Raw genomic sequence first — 17,871 nt, forward strand, 5'->3', positions numbered from 1 at the left:
TGTTAAGAGCACAACACTAGCGTAAACACAAGAGTCAAAAGTGCAAGTATACAACACAGGAGTAGAGATAAAATGACTAGTTTGAGAGAACAGGAGAATAATTTAAGAAAAGAGAATTAAAACATGTGATGGTCTCAGTGCAATTTGCGGTGCAAAAATGAATCACAAGGTACTGTGCAAGCGCAAGTCCTATCCTCACCGCTGACAACCAATGTTAGAAATGGGGTTTCTGGTTGGCTAGGGTATGCACCTCAGCCAGGCAGAACCTACCCACTCTAGTCAGGGCTTGGGAGTTACACGTCCAAGATAACCCCTGCTCACCCCCTTGGTAGCTTGGCACGAGCAGTCAGGCTTAACCTGGAGGCAATGTGTAAAGCTTTTGCACAACACACAACACACAGCACACGTGACGCAAAATACACACCACAAAGTAAACACAACACTTAGCTATGTAAAAATAGTCTGTATTGCACAAAACATAATTAGACCAACATTACACGTAAGTAATACCCTGCTACCTTAGCAGTTGTCAGAGGGTTATACAAGTTACTAATACTCTGCACGAATATGCAGTTGTCACATTAGAACACGTAAGTACTCAGGATTCTGCAACATAAGCAGTAGTCAGGAATTATAGTAAAGGTATATGCACTTGTCATGAACAATTCCTAAATACCCATGAAAGGAACATTAGAGAATATACCACAAGTCATATACATACATATCAGCTAGACATGCCTAGAAAAGGAATATTAGCACATATATGCATAACCAGAAAACAGGTAGGAAATAGTAAACAGTTGTAAGTCTGTATTAGGCTCCTAGAGCCTAGTTTTCCAAAAGGGTACCTGCTTGCTGGTGAAAAAGGCACTTCCAGTGCCTAGAAACAGACACAGGGGCCCCCGGCGCTCCTGTGCGCAAAACGGGGAGCCTCCCTCGTGGTGGGGGCCTGCCTCGGCCTCCTCACACCCTGTCCGTGGGGTGGGGGCTGGGGGTGGCCCAGCAAAAATTGTGTGGGAAAAGGAAAGAGCGGGAAGGGACCTTCGCCGAGGTCTCCTCTTCTGATTTCCTTGAAAGAGAACAAATTGCCCAGCATCAGGAGCGTCCCGCTCCTAGTGCAGCGACCAGGGGAAAGGGAACTCCCTTTCTCCCAGCGTCCTGCGGGGTAGAGAGGAAGCTGCCCTTGTCCGCGGTGCGGCTGCCCTGTGGAGTGATGGGGGAAGCAGGGGCCTCCGATGAGGCTCTGCATCTGCTTTCCCCCAGGCGGCCGCACCCGATCCGGTGCGCGAGCAGTGCGCCTGCTTTCCCTTTCTGAAGGGAAGCAGCGTGAGGAATTGGGCCGGAGTGTGCCCCGGGGGCGGTCTAAAAAGTGCGCATCACCCGGGGACACGGTAGGAGCGTATGAGCTCCTTTCTTTTCTTTCCTGAAGTGCCCCGGGGGCACTGGAGTCAGCGCGAGCCTCACGCTGGAATCCCAAATGTGGCGCCCGGGCTGCGGCGGTGATTTTTACAAGGCAGAGGCACCGGGGGGAGGGCTAGGGTATCCAACGAAAGCAATTCACACAGCGCTAGCTTAAATCAGCAGCCTGGGCTGCGGCGGTGAATTTTCTCCTCAGTTATGAATAGAGAGCGCTTTTACGAAGCGCTTCAGGCAAGGCTGGGGAGATCGTGGCAGGGGTCAGGGGCCACAACACCCTGCCCCTGGGAACAACCAGAAAAAGCACAGGGCTGGTGGATCCGGATACAGGCCAGCACAAGGGGTGCAGATGGTGGCAGTTCCTTCTAGTGACCAGGCAGGTCACAGGTCAGCACAGCAATAGCAGTCCAAGGTGGTTTCCTGGTGAGTCCATTCATCAGCGTTCTGTGTCCAATTTCAGTTGCAAGAGTGTTCAAATTGTGGGGAAAATTCTCCTGTACTTATAGTCAGTTTTTACAGTGTTTCACAATGGTCGGGAGAGGAGGTTCCAGCCAGTTACAACTGGTTCTGGGAGTGCCCCCTCTCTCCTTTCAGCACAGGCTCCAAACATCAGTGGGGGGTTAACGACCCTATTGTGTGAGGCCAGGGCACAGTCTTTACAAATGCAGGTGTGCCCCGCCTCTCCCTTCTCTCAGCCCAGGAAGGCTTTACAATATGTAGATGCACCTCTGTGTCACCTTCTAGAAGTGGCATTTCTGTGATAGTAATAAAAAATACACCTACACCAGTAGGCAGCATTTCTTACCACTGTCACAACCATACCAAACATGCCTACGCTACCCCTCATAAATCAGACAATACCCCTTACACATAAGGCAGGGCATTTCCAATGCAATCCTATGAGAGGGCAGCACTCACAGTAGTGAGACACCAAGTTAGGCTGTTTGTCACTACCAGGACAGGCCACGCAACATGGCACATGTCCTGCCTTCTACATACATGGCTCCCTGCCCAAAGGGCTAGCTAGGGCGTACCTTAGGGGTGACTTACATGTAGTAAAAGGGGAGTTCTGGGCCTGGCAAGTAAATTTAGATGCCAGGTCCCTGTGGCAGGAAACTGCGAACACAGGTCCTGCGCTAGCAGGCCTTAGATAGGTTTGACAGGTTACTTCAGTGGGTGGCGCAAGCAGTGCTGCAGGCCCACTAGTAGCTTTTAATTTACAGGCCCTGGGTATAGGGGTACCACTTTACAAGGGACTTATAGGTAAATTAAATATGCCAACCAGGTATAATCCAATCATACCAAATTTGTAAGAGAGAGCACATGCTCTTTAGCACTGGTTAGCAGCGAAAAAGTGTTCAGAGTCAAAACGTCAGCCAACAAAGGTCAGAAAAATAAGGAGGCAAAAGCAAAAAGTCTGGGGAATGACCCTGTAAAAGGGCCAGGTCCAACAAGGGGGATTCAACTTCTCCAAAAACGTTTTGAATATGGGAGTTGGCTTGAATGTCCGGAGCTGCTCTAACTTCTGCCCTGACATATAAATAGACATGTATTCCCTAAACCTTTCCTTTACAACCGTCCCAGTGTCCTTCGTCATTTTTCCTGGTTCAAGCTAGCAATCAGCACATCCTATGAATTGCAGGTTATTAGCCACATAACAAAGCCAGGGTAATTTAATTTGCTTGGCTTACCCCCAAACTTCTTGCATAATGTCCAGGGAAGTTTTCAACTCTGGTTTTGTCCATATTCTTACCCAATATTAGAGTGGACACAGTGCTGCATACTGCTCAACAAATTATACCCCCAACTTATGCCTTAACGCATATATTGGGGTCCCAGGACCAAGCAAAAGTAGGCGACATAAGAAGCGATTTTGAGTCTTGGTCAACCTTTTCATATTTTTGTAGTCCTATAACTCTGCCCCGTATCGGCATGCGGCAAAGGATTGCACTCTGTAGGTTTGAAGGGCAGGACCAATCAGTCTACTCCCCTGGCTTTTAGCAAAGCTGAGTATCCCTACAACATATTGACTCAACGCTCCCTCTCCTTTAATTAGTTCGCAGACCAAGCAAGCTTGGAATCAAACCTTACTCCTAGATAATCATAATAGTCAATGCGGTCCAGTGGGGTTCAAAGATTTTAAAGGAACGTCTCAATTTAGGGCTGCCATTTATGATCATGTACTTAGTTTTCACAGTATTAAAATAATCAGCAGTTCCTTTTTGTTGCATTCATTTTCAAATGCATTCAGGAGTTTGTGCACCGTTAATTCTGTATGTGACAGAAGGACTGCATCGTCAGCAAAAAGCAGAATTGCCATTTACTAGCCCCCACAAACCGATACACAGAGATTTAGGGCCCCCAAGTAATCCCACATCATTAATGAAGATATTAAACAAAGCTAGCACAAACATGCATCCTTGTCTGACCCCAATATTTATGCTAAAACGTTCAGTAGTTTCGCCATGTGGGCCACACCTGAGTGATGAAGTAATATTACTGTATAGTTGCGTAATAGCTGACACTAATTTTGCTGGGCAGCCCAGAGCTGTTAGTGTTTTGCCAAAGTAGTTTGCAGCTTACCATGCCAAAAGCCATGTTTAGATCTATGAAAGCCAGATACAATTTTGACTTTTGATGTTGTTATATTGCAGAAGGATGCTACATAATAGCATTGCTTGGTGGATTGTTCTTTGCCCCTTCTGAAAACCTGCTTCTGATGTATTGATGACCCCATTATCACTTAGCCAATTATCAAGGCGGGTGTACAAAAGCTTAGCAAATATTTTTTCTACTGCATCGAGCAGAGAAATTAGTCGATAGTTAGAGGGATCAACCAGATGTCCTTTCTCGTGCAAGGGGACAATTATTGCAGATTTCCATTTGGCCATTTCCCTCTCCGGGCACCAAATTGCATTTTACACTACAGTAAGAATAGATTCCCATGAAGTAAGCTCTGCTCTATACCTGTCTGCTAGAATCCAGTCAGGGCCTGGGGTAAACCAAGCCCCCTGATATACCTCTGTAAAGAAAACTTCTCCAGAGAATTTAATTTTTGATTTGTGTTTTTTGGATCATTAGAGAAGTAATTTGGCTTGGGTAGACATTGCTGATCCAGGCCGAATTTTCACTGTCAATTTCCAATTATTGTAAGTGGAATGACTGTCAATGAGGAGTTGGGGCCTGCAGAGACATTTTCAAAAGGTACGGGCCATAATGTTCAAGGACTTAACAGTAAATTAGAGGAAGCTGACCTTCGTGTTGTGCCACATGTTGAGTGGGCTGTTCAAAATGCTTCCAATCGATTCATTGTACTGTCAAAAGACATATGTTATTATTGTGCTAATAAGATTTCTTGCAATGTTCATAAATCAAGGATTGCCAGAGTTATGGAACAAGTGAGAAAAGACACTTAATCCCACTTCCTATTCTGTACAAGAAACCTGAATCAGAGACGCCCAGTGTTCTTATTAAGGCACACATTTTTACTGGTGATGACACTGTGAGCAAAATTGAAGCAAAGTTTGGTGCTTTAACTGCTGAAACTGTGAAGTTTCTAAAAGGATTTTTTGAGACAGAAGGAGAATGTGGCTTTGAAGATGTGGAAAAGTACCTTGTGTGTGTGTGGAAAATGAGTTCTGTCTATGGTCTTCAGTACAGAGAGATCAATCCAGCTAAGTGACCTTCCTCCGATGTCATATTATGTGTGTGGACACATTAAAAGAAAATTCTACTTTATCAGAGGATGTGTAAATGCTTTGGATCCTGCATATGTAGAGAAAGATCCATGTGAATTTAGTTGGGAAGATGTTTATGGGTGCTAAAACCTATGAAATTTTTAAGGCCTCTACCCACAGAACTTACACATACATGTACTTGCAAAACCTGTGCTACACAAAAGATGTCCCTGTCGATATGCTCTTCTCAAATGTTCAACATTCTGCAAATGCACCACAAGCGTTTGCCAAAACAAATAAATGAAGTGAACTATGGAAATGTGTCTAAAATAGGAGTGATAAACATTATTATTTTCCTATTCAGATCATAAACATCTTTTGGTGTATACATAAAAGGATTAAAACCTATTATTATTTGTTTCTTTTCTAGATCTGTCTCTTCTTCCTCTATAATATCCACCGTTTTGGAAAATGGCGGAAGGGTTGCTCTGATGAGTTATGTTCTGTCTCTATGAGACTACTTGATCCCCCAAAACATGTTTTGACACAAAAACGAAGTATATAGGTCTCATGGTAGCTGAAATATTACATCATCACTGCAACACATCCACCATTTTTAAAAATGTTGTCCAGAAAATATTGGCCCGGATTAACAATGTCTTCCCAAGCTATATTACTTTTCTAATGATACAAAAACACAAATCAAAAATGAAAATCTCTGGACAAGATTTTGTTTATGGAGGTATATCAAGGGGTAAGGACTATGGTGGTCATTCCAACCTTGGCGGTAAAAGCCGCTTACCGCTGTATGAAGACTGCCAACATACCGCCGCGGTAAACCGCCACGGTCATTCTGACCCACAACAGGCAAACCGCCAAAATGCAGAAATCCACAAAAGCCCGCCACACCAAAGGCCAGCGAGAAACTGCCGATGACCAAACCTCCACCGTCACGCCAACAGAAATACGCCCACACTATCACGACCCACGAATCCATGCGGCGGTCTTTCAACCGCGGTAATCCATTGGCGGTACACACCGCCGCGCTCAAAATACACACACATTTACAAAACACATCCACATTGGACAAATCGAAAAACACACACCTGATACACATACACACACCACTCCCACACACCCAACACAATATAAAACACACACCCACATCACCCACAAACCCCCACTTCTACAGAATCAGGACCACGCACTGAGAAAAAGAGAACTGAGCACCCAGACGCACATTTTACTTTCACCCAGCAATATTTCCACGCACTTCACACAACACACCAATACACATCACCACACAATCCACCCCACACATCACCCACACCACCCCATGGCACCGCAAAGACACCCCAGGTTCTCCGAGGATGAACTCAGGGTCATGGTGGAGGAAATTGTACGGGTAGAGCCACAGCTCTTCGGGACACAGGTGCAGCACACCACCATTGCCAGGAAGATGGAGCTATGGAGCAGAATAGTCGATAGGGTCAACGCTGTGGGACAGCACCCAAGAAATAGGGACGACATCACGAAGCGGTGGAACGACCTACGGGGGAAGGTGCGTTCAATGGTATCCAGGCACAACATCGCGGTGCAGCGGACTGGCGGCGGACCACCACCTCCTCCCCCAGAATTTACAACATGGGAGGAGCAAGTCTTGGCGATCCTGCATCCTGAGGGCCTAGCAGGAGTAGGCGGAGGAATGGACTCTGGTAAGTCTCATCTTCACTACTTCATCCCCCCCACCCCACCTGCATGCCAACTCATACCCCCACCCTCACCCTCACCCTCACCCCCAAACCATCCTGCTCCTTGCAAATGTCTCCACATCACAGCCCACCCATCCCAACACCAAGCCCTGCATGCAACCACAAAGCATGGACACCCATCACCAAAGCATGCCCACTGCACATACCCATCCCCCACCAAATCACCGTCACAAAAGCCCCCACACGGGAATGCCAGCACTGGGGTACAAGGGCACCCACCCATTACACGCTATGGCACACACAAATGCAATAACCATACTTTTATACCCCTGCAGGACCCGAACGCCACGTCACCGCGCAGGAGGGTCCACAAATGTCCACTCCACCCCCAGAAGAGGCCCACAGTGAGGACAGCACCTCTGTCGACCTGGATCTAGATGACCAGCCCGGCCCATCGGGGACCTCGGGACAGTCGGTTCCCCTCAGACAGCCACAGCCCATAGCAGACCTTCCCCCCTCTGGCAACACCAGCACAGCACCCACCCAGCGGGCCCATCCCTCAGTCCCCAGGACACGTCAATCAGCGGTGTGTCCACCACTACAGGGCACCCAGGTTAACCCCCCACCCCAACAACAACAGGGACCTGGGGGCAGTGGTAGTGGGCACACGGTCCAGGGGACAGAGGCACAGGGAAACAGGGGAACTGGGAGGGCTGCTGTGCGACAGGGGGGGGACAGGCCCAGGGAACCCACTCTCCACGTGGCCCTCTCCTCCATCATGGGAGCCTACCACCACTCCCAGGAGACGATGGCGACGGTCCTGGCCAGGTTTCAGGAGATCCAGCTTCTGCAGGAGGAACAGTATTTGGGGTTCAGGGAGGAACTACGAAACATCAGTTCCGCCCTGGCCACCATTGTAGGGGCTCTGAATCAGGTAGTCACCACATTGCGGGACACTGTGGCAGGACAAAGGGCCCCTGACACTAGCATGGACCAAGAACTGCCTACCACCTCCGCCGGCGCTAGTGGACAGGAGGCCCCGCCACAGGACCAACAGGCCACCAGCACCCCACCCCCTGCAGAAGGAGAACCACCCCGCAAGCGGGCCCTGAGATCCAGGAAGAAGACAGAGTAAGATGCCAAGACCCCCGCCAGGAAAGGATACCTCCCTGATTGTCATCCCACTGTCCCACATTGACACCCTGTCCATCCTTATACTGCCCATGCTCCACTTTCCACAGGCATTTGGACATTGCACCTGTGAGACTAATAGTCTGGACTCTGCCATGGACAATCCTCCACCATCACCCCTCACCGACTTGCAACCACCCACCAATATAGGACACTGAAATAAACAGTTATTCGACAAAACAATCAGGAGTCTGGCTGTGACTTTGTACTAATGTATTAGACATTACCGTCCCAAAATGCATATTTGCATTGTGATGCCAACATACCACTGTCACACAGCTGTAGTCCATGGGGAAACAAAGCAGATGTCACGCAGTATGGCCCACATCTCTGAAATTGGAAGGGAAAGTCACAACTCAGTTACCATACACAGAGGGAAAAGGTAAGACAGTAGAGAGGTAGTAGGGGTAAAGTATATGTAATATGACGGGTTGGACTCTTACCTGTGTGTCATTGAAAATACTGCTGTATTACTGTGTTCCTGTTGTCTATGTCGTCCTCTTCGGCTTCCTCTTCTTCACTCTCCACAGGCTCCACAGCTGCTACAACACCACCATCTGGACCATCCTCCTGCAGAAAAGGCACCTGGCGTCGCAAAGCCAGGTTGTGAAGCATACAGCAGGCCACGATGATCTGGCACACCTTCTTTGGTGAGTACAATAGGGATCCACCTGTCATATGGAGGCAGCGGAACCTGGCCTTCAGAAGGCCGAAGGTCCGCTCGATCACCCTCCTAGTTCTCCCATGGGCCTCATTGTACCGTTCCTCTGCCCTTGTCCGGGGATTCCTCACTGGGGTCAGTAGCCAGGACAGGTTGGGGTAACCAGAGTCACCAATTAGCCACAAACGGTGCCTCTGGAGTTGACCCATCACGTAAGGGATGCTGCTATTCCGCATGATGTAGGCGTCATGCACAGAGCCAGGGAACTTGGCATTAACATGGGAGATGTACTGGTCTGCCAAACACACCATCTGTACATTCATCGAATGATAACTCTTTCTGTTTCTGTACACTTGTTCACTCCTGCTGGGGGGTACTAAAGCCACATGGGTCCCATCAATGGCACCTATGATGTTGGGGATATGTCCAAGGGTTTAGAAATCACCTTTCACTGTAGGCAAATCCTCCACCTCAGGGAAAACAATGTAGCTTCGCATGTATTTCAGAAGGGCAGACAACACTCTGGACAACACCTTGGAAAACATAGGCTGGGACATCCCTGATGATATGGCCACTGTTGTTTGAAATGACCCACTTGCAAAGAAATGGAGTACTGACAGCACCTGCACTAGAGGTGGGATCCCTGTGGGTTGGCGGATGGGTGACATCAGGTCTGGCTCCAGCTGGGCACACAGTTCCTGAATAGTGGCTTGGTCAAGCCTGTATGTCAGTATGACATGTCTTTCCTCCATTGTCGACAGGTCTACCAGCGGTCTGTACACGGGAAGATTCCTCCATCTCCTCGCATGTCCCAGCGGACGGTGCCTATGTAGGACAACAGCGAGCACAGAGTCAATCAGCCCACAGGTACGTAACCACAGTTTGCACAAAACACAATTCCCAATGCGTTGAATGGTTTGTAGGAGTGTTGATGCAAGGCCTAGGTATGTGTGACGCAGTTAAAAGTAAGCCATGTGGGCCCTTGAAATGGCGGCTGCCTGACCTGTGAAGTGTGACAATGGGATGTGAGGTCAATGCGCTGGCGTGGCACACCGTGGCGGTAGGCGGTCGAAGACCGCGGCACAAAGCAGCATTGGTTAACATTGAACCCTATGGGTCTCAGGAGCCAATGACGATGTGCGCCGGCGGTACGCACCGCCGCGGTACGCACCGCCGCGGGCGTGACCGCCATTTTCTATCTGCTTAATCACTCGATACCTGATCTTCGACAGGAGAGGACCTACACTGCAAGTGCTGCTGTGACCTCGGTCTGGAAGAGACAATGGCTCATGCGACTGGGGAAAGGCCCCCTGCCTTCACTGCTCAGGAATTGGAGAAACTTGTGGATGGGGTCCTCCCCCAGTATGCGCTACTCTACGGTCCTCCAGACCAACAGGTAAGTACACTGGGACCATGCTTTGTGGCCAATGCCTGTGTTGAGTCGGGTGGATGAAAGAGGGTGGGGAGGGGAGGGAATGAGGCATGCATCAGACGACGGATGACAGGATGTGCCACATGGCAAGGGTAGGGATGGGGGGCCACTCACATTGAGGGTGCAGAAGGTGATGACTCTTTTTCTCCCCCTGTACATTTCACATAGGTCAGCGCCCACCAGAAGATAGACATTTGGCGTGCCATTGCCAAGGACGTCCAGGCCCTGGGGGTCCACCACAGACGGGGCGCCCACAGCCGGAAGAGATGGGAGGACATCCGACGCTGGAGCAGGAAGACAGCGGAGGCTCAGCTGGGGATGGCCTCCCAACGTGGGAGGGGTGCCAGTCGTGCTTTGACCCCCCTGATGTCCCGGATCCTGGCGGTGGCCTACCCCGATTTGGATGGGCGCGTGAGGACATCACAGCAGACACAAGGGGGTGAGTACAACCTTATTCTGCTGACTTTGCGCGCAGTGGAGGTGTTTGGGTGGGGGAGGAGGGCTGTGGGTATCCCTAGGCCAGGACGATTTCTGTAGGCTAGGCCCCTCCGTAAGGCATGGCCCTGTGCCCCGCCCCCCACCTCTGTAGGGTGCCAAGTACAGTTATCCATGGCCCTGTGTCATCTATGTGTGCAGTTGTCGTCCATAGGCTTGTAGGCCATGTCCCACGGATTGAGTAGTGGACCCCAAGTGCGCGGCGTAGTGCAGGGGGCTTCTGTGTCTGTCCTCTCCGCCAACGGTGTCGCCAATGCATGCACTCAACATGTCTTTATTTCCCCCCCCCCTTTTTTGTGGTCTTCCTGTTCATGTGTGCATTAGCATCATCAGGCGGAGGAGAAGTGGCATCGGAGCACAAGGGAGCTGCATCCCACATGGCCCTGGAGGGCCATGCAACGGATTCCGAATACACCAGTGGGACGGAGGGCGAGGGGAGCTCCACAGCGGGGACTCGTGCAGACATTAGTGACACAGACTCGTCCTCTGAAGGGAGCTCCCTTGTGGTGGCGGCAACATCCGTGCCCCCCGCACCAACAGGTACAGCCGCCACCCAGCGCACCAGCACCGCCCTCCCAGCACCCCCTCAGCGTTTGGCCCGTGCCCGCTCACCCAGGAAGGTGGGCATCTCCTTCGCCCCAGGCACCTCAGGCCCTGCCCCTGTCACCCCTGCTGCCCTCAGTGAGGAGGTCCTTGACCTCCTGAGGACGCTCATTGTTGGGCAGTCTACCCTTTTGAATGCCATCCAGGGTGTAGAAAGGGAGGTGCACCAGAGTAATGCATACCTGGAGGGCATTCATTCTGGTCAGGCTGCCCATCAGCGATCGTTCAACACTCTGGCCTCAGCACTGATGGCAGCAATTGTCCCTGTCTCTAGCCTCCCCCCTCCAACTTCCTCCACCCATACCCTATCACCTGTACCTCTGCCTATCCCAGACACACCATCAGACCAGCCTGCACACACCTCAACACCCAAGGGAAGCTCATCCAGACATAAGCAACACACATCACACAAGCATTCACACAAGCAACATCCACATACAGACATACCAACACCCACTGCCTCCACTGTGTCCCCCTCCTCCTCGTCTCCCTCCTCCCTCCCTGTCACGTCTCCACTCACACCTGCATGCAAAACATCTTCAGCCACTACGTCCATCACCAGCACATACACCAGAACCCCCGCACACGTGCAGTCACCACCCCCACTACCATTTACACGTCCCCTGTGTCCTCTCCCACTGTGTCTGTGACCCCCTCTTCCAAGCTACACAAACGCAGGCAGCCACCCACCCAACAGCCATCCACCTCACGACAGCATCCAGCCCAAGCACCTGCACCCAAAGACACCAGACTGAAGACTCCTACAACCACAACCTCTTCCTCCATACCCACTACACCTACCCGTCCCTCTGTTCCTAAATTGCATTTCCTTTCCAAACTTGACCTCTTTCCAACAACTCCCCCACCCCGTCCATCTCATAGGACTCCAGTCAGCACCTCAGCCACCACAAAAGCGGGACCTGTAATGACAGTGTGCCATGGACTGTGGAGTCCCCCACCCTCAAGGGCAGCCAGTTCAGTAAGGAGCCAAGGCACGGCTAGCCCACCCCGGGTAAAACATCCGAAGATTGTCAGTGGCCGGCGCGAGAGGCCGAAGACACCAGGGACCAAAATCCCTACCATGGCTCCGGCAGGAAGTGTGGTGCCACCTGGCACACCGCCAAAGGTGAGGAAGGGCCACAGGCGAACAGGGAAGGCTGGGAAGGGCAGCACGCCCGACAAGTCCGCCAGCAGCCCAGCTGGCCAGGAGGGCCCCACCAGCCCCATCCCAGGTGGGCAGGAGGACACCCACAGGCCCGGTACTGCAGCCCAGGAGGGCCCCGCAAGCCCCATCCCAGTTGGGCAGGAGGACACCCACAGGCCCGGTACTGCAGCCCAGGAGGGCCCCGCCAGCCACACGACAGATGGGCAGGAAGGCACCGCCAGCCACAGGTCAGGTGGCGAATGACCTCCATGCCATGGCCGGATCCGCTGAGCTGGACACTCATCCGATGCACCGCTGCACTGAGCCCCGCCGTCTCAAGCACCGCTGAACTGGGCACCGCCGTCTCAAGCACCGCTGAACAGGGCACCGCCGTCTCAAGCACCGCTGAACTGGGCCCTTCATCTCAAGCACCGCTGCACTGGGCACCGCCGTCTCAAGCACCGCTGAACTGGGCCCTTCATCTCAAGCACCGCTGAACTGGGCCCTTCATCTCAAGCACCGCTGAACAGGGCACCGCCGCCTCAAGCACCGCTGAACTGGGCCCTTCATCTCAAGCACCGCTGAACAGGGCACCGCCGTCTCAAGCACCGCTGAACAGGGCACCGCCGTCTGAAGCACCGCTGAACAGGGTACCGCCGTCTCAAGCACCGCTGAACTGGGCACCGCCGTCTCAAGCATCGCTGAACAGGGCCCTTCATCTGAAGCACCGCTGAACTGGGCACCTCCGTCTCAAGCACCGCTGAACAGGGCACCGCCATCTCAAGCACCGCTGAACAGGGCACCGCCGTCTCAAGCACCGCTGAACTGGGCCCTTCATCTCAAGCACCGCTGCACTGGGCACCGCCGTCTCAAGCACCGCTGAACTGGGTCCTTCATCTCAAGCACCACTGAACTGGGCCCTTCATCTCACGCACCGCTGCACTGGGCACTGTCGTCTCAAGCACCGCTGAACTGGGCCCTTCATCTCAAGCACCGCTGAACTGGGCCCTTCATCTCAAGCACCGCTGAACTGGGCCCTTCATCTCAAGTACCGCTGAACAGGGCACTGCCGTCTCAAGCACCGCTGAACTGGGCCCTCCATCTCAAGCACTGCTGAACAGGGCACCGCCGTCTCAAGCACCGCTGAACAGGGCACCGCCGTCTCAAGCACCGCTGAACTGGGCCCTTCATCTCAAGCACCGCTGCACTGGGCACCGCCGTCTCAAGCACCGCTGAACTGGGTCCTTCATCTCAAGCACCACTGAACTGGGCCCTTCATCTCACGCACCGCTGCACTGGGCACTGTCGTCTCAAGCACCGCTGAACTGGGCCCTTCATCTCAAGCACCGCTGAACTGGGCCCTTCATCTCAAGCACCGCTGAACTGGGCCCTTCATCTCAAGTACCGCTGAACAGGGCACTGCCGTCTCAAGCACCGCTGAACTGGGCCCTCCATCTCAAGCACTGCTGAACAGGGCACCGCCGTCTCAAGCACCGCTGAACAGGGCACCGCCGTCTCAAGCACCGCTGAACTGGGCCCTTCATCTCAAGCACCGCTGCACTGGGCACCGCCGTCTCAAGCACCGCTGGCCCATTGGCGGAAGGGGCAGGCCCACCTCTGTGTCAGGCAGGGCTGCACGAAGCACTCTGGGCACCAGTCCCCCTCCAGAACCAGTGGAGACTGTTATCCACTTGAGAGACTGTGGCTTTGCACTCCCCAGGATGTAACAGTGGGCAAACCACCCAATGTAGAGACTTGAGAGACTGTGGCTTTGCACTCCCCAGGATGGAACAGTGGCCATGGAGGCCCCTCGTGGATCGGGCGTCATGGACTCATCTGGCTGAGGTGCCCCCCCTTCCCTTCCCCCTGAGGTGCCTGTAGTTTTGCTATCTGATGCCCCTGCAGTGTTCTCTCCGTTGGAGTCAGGTATCCTGTGTGGGCTTTGCCCATGTGATTTGGGCCCAGTGGTCCACGGACAATGCCTGCTACAATGATCGGACTTTAAAATTTATGTATATAAAGGTTTTAGATGTGTGATATATTTTTAAGCCAGTGATACAATATATTCCAATGTTTAGAATCATTCCCTTTTGTCCTTGCATTCTTCCGGGGGGCTTGGGGGGTGTAACTCTGAGTTGTTGCTATGCATTGACGTGTGTGTTGTAGTGGGTGAGGGTGGGGGTGGGTGTGTCGCGTATGTGTGTCCCCGTAAGTTTTTCCCTCCCCCCTCCCCTGTGTCGTAGGTGCAGTACTCACCGTTGTCTTCTGCGCCGGCGTTCGTGCTCCTGGTAGAGGAGCAGGAAGACAATCGCTGGGAGGATGTGGAGTTCGGGTTCCATGCTGTCCAGATTCCTCGTGGGGTGTATGGAGGTGAGCGTTTTCCGTTAGAAATGTCTGTTTCCGCCGTGTTTTTATCGCCGGGGCTACCGCCCCGGAAAAGGTGGCAGATTGGTAGGTTCTGATGGGGTGGGCGGTACATTGACTCTCGCCTGTCTGTTGGCGGTGACCGCCGCGCTGTTTGTTTGTCCCGCCGTGGCGGGCGGTGTGTTGAAGTGGCGGTCTCTGTTGGCGGTTTCCGCCGGGGTCGGGATTCCATTTTTTTTACCGCCAGACTGTTGGCGGTTTAGCCGCCGCTTTAACACCGACCGCCAAGGTTGGAATGACCCCCTATGTGCTTGTTTTGTTTCTGACTGAGAATTGCTAGTCGAACTTTGCTTTCGGAGAACTCCTTAACTCCTGATTCACTTTCTGGTATCCTCAATGACATAATGCTTCACAACTCCTCCACAGGACATTCTTTGTTCTGATGTCCTTTATTACCCATTGTTAATCCCTCAGTACTAGGGTTTCCTCATCTTGGAAGACTATACCGCAAAGAAAAATAATTGAACTATAAAGTAGAAATAATAATACTTTTTCTCTGTCTAGATATGCCTTGTGCTCCCCACCTTACTAGTTCCTGGAACTGCATGGTGTTTTTTCTTATGAGAACGTCCATGAGTGTCTGCCATGCCTTTACTTGAGCTTGGGTTTTTTAATATTTAACTAAACACTCATACTTTTGCCTTAGCTCTTTTAGAGGGTTTTCCCTATCAGAAATGTTGTGCCTCATTTTCAATGCCAGCAAACCTGCAGATTTAAATTGACTGAACTCCTGATCGAACCATTACTAATGCAAGGGATTACAATTACTGGCATGCCTACTGGAGTCTGGATGCTGAACACCATGCATCTGAGACAAAGTAATTAGAGTTTCACATCTAGAAATAATCTCTGGGTCATTGAAATCACCTAACTTCTGATAATCCCTGTGGGCCTGATTCATAAAGGTGAACTTAGACCACATGTCTACATTTCCAACTTTCAGTATCCACAAAGGTAAGTTATGAGTAGCATCTTTACCTCCAAACACAGAGTGGAAACTCCACACTTGGGGTGGAATCTCTGCACTTGGGGCGGATCTCCACCCTGAGTGCAGAGATTCTACCCTGAGGGCGGACATAAAGCTATTACTCGTATCTTACCTTTCTAAATACCAAAAAGTAGTAAAGTTAGACTTTTGTCTAACCTTAAACCAAAAGTCCAACTTTACCTTTGTGAGTCAAGCCTTGAGTATGTTTTGCTGGATGTTTAGCACACTGCCGTGGACAAGTTTTGGCCTGCTGCACCTATGCCATGTAATAGATGTTCTATTTGTTGACAGTTGTGGTGCACTTTTCCTCAACTTGGGGACAAGAGTAACACCTGATTTAATCCTTACTGGCATACTTAGACATGCTATCAGCACGTCACAGTCACTTTTAATAATTTGTTCAATTATAAGGTAATTGGCCAGCTGCCATGATTCCATAATAATTAGGATATAATCTATCAGACTTTCCCACTGATTGGAAGGACTAACAGGCTGGTGAGTCCGAAGGCATATATCCATTTAGGGGGCGAAGATCACTTTCAAGCGCAAGAGGTGTTAAAGAGGCACCTCTCCTTGAACAGCATGTTAGCATGGACCACGGATAGGTTGGTCTGTGGATAACATAAATGTGCAACACATTTAAGATGGCCATTGGGTTATCGGGTTTGGTGTTAAAGTCCCTGCAAACAAAGGTGACATGTTGCTTTGCCTGTGAGTAGTTGGGACTGAAAGGTGACAAAAATAATTTCTGGGCAATATTGATACATTTCTCCAACTCACTCAATTGTCTGTGAAAGTCTGGTCTATGGCCTGGTAAAAAATAAACATTTATTATAGTTAACTCTCAGAGCTCACCAGAAATCACAAGCATTTGAAGATTCTCATTGATTTGACTGAACACATGGCCAACTATATCAAGTTGGGTGGACATCCAAATAATGAGACCACCCCTCTCCTTTATGGCTTTTGTTATAAACACAGCAAATCCATCCACAGTGATTTCATCCAAGGCCCATGTCTCCTGGAAGCAGCAAATATCGTTTGATTTAATTAATTTTACCCAGCTGTCGTCTATCTTTGTTTTCAGGTGAGCAATATTCCAATTAAGCACTTTTAGCCTAATCTTATGATGTAAGCTAATGCCTAACTCCAACCTGGAAATCCTGATAGATTTGTATTTGAGGACTCTGTGTGGCCCCTTTGTGTGAATTCAGGCTGGGATGTGAGTCATATTAGCATGGCTTTGGATGTTCCCTAAACTTTGCAAAATAAAGCTTATGGTAGTCACCAGTATATTAACCATAAAAACTCATGTTTCCTCCTCCAAACCATAACTGGAGGCACCCAAAGTTGATATCAGTACACTCTGCTTTAGAGATTCCGTGGTCTGATGGCTTACTGAGTCTAAGTGCACGTTTTCAAAAACTGTTGGGTAGGGTTTCCAGAGTATCTTTGTGAAACAGTATTCCCCAGTTAGCCAATGTATTAGTATTGCCAAGAATCATCTTTGTGTGCTTATTTGCCCACCATATTATCAGAGATTTCCCCTCCTTCATAGAGGGTGCTGGTATGAATCCAACTATCAGTAGTTCTTGTGATGACACAATTTGTAACCCTCGTATGGAATGTTGGAATCAGAGTAGATTACATCTAATAAGAATGTCATAATGCCCTGTACTGGTACATTGGCGTGAACAGCAAAATTGTGGGATCCTTACACATAACTCTAGGGACCTTTCAAGTTGTTACAGGATCTTCTTGTTCCAGACCCAAATGCAGATCCTCGAATCCCTTCATCTGTGGATTGGACTTTATGGTATTTATGCCAATATTTTGCTACTCCTGCTGCTGCAAGTTGTAGACTTCTCTGCTATGCACCAGGCTCATCCGGGTTGTTGCTGTGTTACCTGTAGTATATGCCACTTGTCCGTGACATTGCCCCCAGATGCACTACTCTTGGTGCTATTGTGTTTTTTAATCTTATATTACTAGCAGATTTAATTGCAGCCAGTTCATTAACTACTGCCTTTGTATGATGACTGTTTGCCCAGAGATTAACTTTTGGTTCGCAATTTTTGTTACAAACAGCATGGGTAGGTCATTGGCATCAGCGTTATCATAGGGAATG

The sequence above is a fragment of the Pleurodeles waltl genome, chromosome 12, assembly GCF_031143425.1.
Source record: "Pleurodeles waltl isolate 20211129_DDA chromosome 12, aPleWal1.hap1.20221129, whole genome shotgun sequence".
Taxonomy (NCBI): domain Eukaryota; kingdom Metazoa; phylum Chordata; class Amphibia; order Caudata; family Salamandridae; genus Pleurodeles; species Pleurodeles waltl.